The following is a 4536-nucleotide window of genomic DNA, read 5'->3' as shown; positions in this document are numbered from 1 at the left end:
TTGAAATGAGTGGAGGTTTGGACCCGGAAACAGTATTCCTTACGTCATCATTTAACAACTGTATTTAACCACGCCCCTTGAATGTCTCATTTGAATTCTCAAAATATGGTAAGTTAAATTCAACTCATTTTGTCAGTGTAAAATAACACACATCGAAAATTAATAGTTAGTTATATCTTCAATTTTCCCTTGAAGTGCAGGGAGTCTGCTCAGAAAAGCTGTCAATCATAACGACATGCCCCATTTCTATAGCACTAAATTACTGTGTGATAACAACTACATTAAACAACCAAAATCATCTTTTGGATAATTTTATTGGAAGTGTAATTTTTTATATTTTGACCCAAGTCCCATTTATTTGCATGGAGAGGGAGGGGTTTATGACTTGTGCTGCAGCCAGCCACCAGGGGGCAATCAAAGAGCCAGCGGCTTTACTTTTTAAGATGTATGATGCACACAATTTACATTTAAAGTTCACAAATCAACAGCAGATGGCAGTGCTGAGTAAAATGAACATTAAATCTATAAATCAATGCCATACTTTCACTAAATTTAATCCAGTTTGATTGATACAGTGACATTTATCAAAAACCTCACAAATATACTGTAGACTATATGATACATTTGTTGTTTTGAACAATGATAAAACACAGCAAAGTTTGTATGGCTATGTTTGTTTCTCAAAATGACTTAGTTTGTGTTTTTCCCATCAAATGCTGCTTAGTATTTTGTTCGGGCTTAAACAGAATGATGTAACATTTGGGTGCAAATATGCAAAGTAGTAAACTAAAGCTTGAGGCTAAAATAGCAAATATCTCCACAGCTACAGTAAATTTTCCAGGAGAGCTGACATAAGCTGGGATAAATGTGATCCATACAGCACAGAATATGAGCATACTGAATGTGATGAATTTAGCTTCATTGAAGTTATCGGGCAGGATCCGGGCCAGAAAAGCTAAAATAAAGCACAACAGAGCCAGAAGACCAATATAACCCAACACAGCAGAGAAACCTATAGTAGAACCCAGACTGCATTCAAAAATGATTTTTTCTTTATAATATTTCATATTTTTATAGGGAAAAGGAGGAGATAATGTTAGCCAAAGCACACAGATAAGAACTTGTATAAGTGTAAAGGCAAAAACACTGAGTCTCTGTTGTGCAGCCCCAAACCATTTCATGACATTACTTCCTGGAAGTGTGGCCTTGAATGCCATTAACACCACTATTGTTTTTCCCAGAACACAGGAGATACAGAGGACAAAAGCTATCCCAAACGCTGTGTGACGCAACATACAGGACCACCTAGTGGGGCGACCAATGAAAGTAAGTGAACAGAGAAAACACAGAGTCAATGAGAAGAGCAACAGGAAGCTCAGCTCTGAGTTGTTGGCTTTTACTATGGGAGTGTCCTTCTTACTGTAAAACAGGATGGCCACCAGTACAGTTATTCCTACTCCAAACAGAGAGAAAAAGACTAACACTATACCCATAACTTCTGTGAATGACAGAAACTCTACAGCCTTTAACACACATTCAGTGTTGTCAGTATTAGACCAGTATTCCCCTGGACACTGCTGGCAGTTATTTGAATCTGGAAAGGAAGTTGTGATCAATGTAGTTAGAGACAAAACACGATTTTACGTATGAACACCTTTGATTAGAAACTGCACACTAAACAATAAAAGGAAAACACAAAAATAGCAACTAGCCAGTTTTTTTTGGACCTTGGAGATGGTCTGAAGTTTACCTGTCTCATTACTGATTTCTCCATTTGCACATTTAATACAGTCGTAACAGCAGACAGGTCTTCCTTTCTGTGCGGCCTTCCTAGTGCCTGGAGGACAACTCTCACTGCACACAGACCTTGGCTTCTACATGGAAAATAACATGTACATAGTTTATTATATGAACTGTACAGAATTTAGATTTCGAATGTATCGGTATTACTGAGACAATTTTGAAACTCAATATGTAATAAGTGTTGATGTATTCTATGGGAACACAAAGTAATTTGTGATTTTAAGGAAATTGAGCATAACTGCTCTGTGCGTTCAGCAATAAATGATAATCTTTTCACTCATCACTGCCCTCTGCTGTTGATTTGGCAACCACAAGTATAAATTTAAACGATTAAATGTAATGTTTAATGTCATAAAGATATTGATAGTGAAATTTTAGCTTATTAAAAGAACATCTTTAATTTGGTTAACCAGGATAACTAATATTTTTCCTTAATTGATTCAATGAGTTGTAAAGACGTCTGTCACTATTTTTTTTTTCAAACTTACTAGAAGTTTATGGTATACAAATAAAAATGGTTTTGGGTGTGGAAACTCTGTTGGGAGTGGGCACTGTTATAAAATCCTTTATATAATCATATAACCTATTATAATGCAGTGTCTTTTAATTCCTTCACATAGGACAATGCAAGCATTATTATTATTTTTCAGCTATTTTCTTTCAGTTTCCTTCATTAATTACAAACACTGTACCACAGCTAGGTTATGTTCATTTACCTCCAGTTGTCCTCCAGCCCAGACTATGTTTTCAGTGTTAAGTACAAAGCGCTGATCAGGGGGCAGTGAGGCATCTTAGTAACCCACAGCTTTAAACTGGATTGATCCATCTGAGTCCTGCTGCCAGTTCACAACTTCATATTGGGCTACTGCAGCACCAGTGCTGTCAAACCACACATGATCGCCAAACTTTACAGTGAAATTTACTTTTTTTAAAGCCTCAACCACCTAGTGAAAATGAAATTTTAAACATCATTATTAAAGAATTTATACATACTTAATATATGTCCATGTATATACAAACAGAAATCTTTCTTACCTGCTGTGGTTGTATTGTCAGGCCTTTCTCACAACCTTCTTGTTCTTTGCACTTCAGTAGACTGTGTAATGCATGAGCTACAGCATACACTGCTTTGTAGACATTACTTGTATATCTTTGCTCAGGCACATCTTCGATATAATTTTTAAGCAAAAACAGATCCTGATACCTGATGAAAATTTCTACATATTTTTATTAATTCCCATCTCCCTGTAAGAATGTAAAAGCTGTTTCCAATAATTCTTTAATTAAATAATATAAAAACCCTTCAATTTTAATTTTTCTCATTGCAAACCCTAGCGACCCTCCCAGCACTTGAAAACTCTTTGGTGTGATCATACCCTTTGCTGTTATCCATGCCTCTACACCAATCATTTGGATGCCTGTAATGTTCTGAATATATAGCTGTTCAAGTAGATTGTTCATCTCAAAACTGGTGAGAAATGCAACAATCACTTTTGCTGTGCTGTGTTTTATGATGTTTACCACTTTTAGGAGTTTTTCAGGCTCTGTTCTGTAAAATTTCACAGAGTACTCGACACAAATCCCCTCCTCCTGTGCTGTATTCAGAAATATGGCCATTCCATTATTCCCGTAATCATTGTCACTGTTCACAGCTCCAACCCAAGTCCAGCCAAAGTGTTTGACTATGTATGCAAGAGCTCTGCTCTGGTGATAATCACTAGCAATAGTCCTGAAGAAAGAAGGGTAATTTCTCCTGTTACTGAGGCAATCACATGTGGCTGAAGGACTTATCTGAATAAGAAAATGCACAGGAAATAGTAAAAAAATCAGTTACGGTAATCAGTATGTAATTCTGTGTAAAATCGTGTTCTAATCCCTTACCACTGGAATTTTGAAAGGTCCTGTGGTTCTGGACAAAATCACTGTGGCAGAGGACTCTGAGTCCCCTATAATAGCATGTATAGGAGACTGTCCATTGCATCTGTGCTCTGCTGCAAACTCCTGACCATTCATCACTGCCATAGTTGCACTCATAGAAGACAGTCCTGATCCACAGGTGTCAAAGATTTTATACCCGATAGAAACATTTGGGAGCAAATTTCCACTTCTGTTAATCTCATCAATAGCAAAGATCATGATTTGAGCCAGTCGTAAATCTTGTATATTTACACTGTGAAAACATTAAATCAGTAGCTTTAATAAGTACTAACTAAACAGGTAAACAAGGTAGATAGCATATCTTTATTTATACTACTTAATATTAAACATAGTTTATATTTTGCACAATTTCTAAGTTGTAAATAGTTATACTTGAGTTTAGTTAACATTTAAAAGTTCAGTTTTTATTAAATATATTAACTTCCAATATTACAAACCTGGAGCATATAAGCTGAGGTTTTTCTGTAAACTCAGATGAAGATAATGTTTCTTTACTGTGGATTGAAATAAGAGTTCCAATAGTTATGTCTCCATCCTTGGACAGTAGTGGGTTTTTTGGGTGTCCCATTATTCTGCAAAGATCTGCCTTGGCATAATGGTTATAGATGAGAAGTGTGCATAGAAAGATAAGCACCCCCATGATGAGTTCAGCTGCATCTGCCAAATGCAATTGACCTGACAAAGTAACTGCACTTTTATACACATAATTATTATGGATGAATGGTTATGGCTAATGACCTCATAAGGCAGGTCAAACAGGGGTGGATTAGTCCAAGTTTGAATATAGTTAAATAT

At 36.1% G+C, this 4536-nt stretch overlaps 1 pseudogene; it reads right to left on the bottom strand.

Moving 5' to 3' along the window:
* Positions 1-255: 255 nt before the first annotated feature.
* On the bottom strand, positions 256-4312 carry LOC129419277 (extracellular calcium-sensing receptor-like; annotated as a pseudogene).
* Positions 4313-4536: the final 224 nt, after the last annotated feature.

This window comes from Misgurnus anguillicaudatus, chromosome 15 (genome assembly GCF_027580225.2).
Source record: "Misgurnus anguillicaudatus chromosome 15, ASM2758022v2, whole genome shotgun sequence".
Taxonomy (NCBI): Eukaryota; Metazoa; Chordata; class Actinopteri; order Cypriniformes; family Cobitidae; genus Misgurnus; species Misgurnus anguillicaudatus.
Note: the sequence above shows the minus strand (reverse complement) of the source record. Positions and strands in the feature narration are given on the sequence as shown.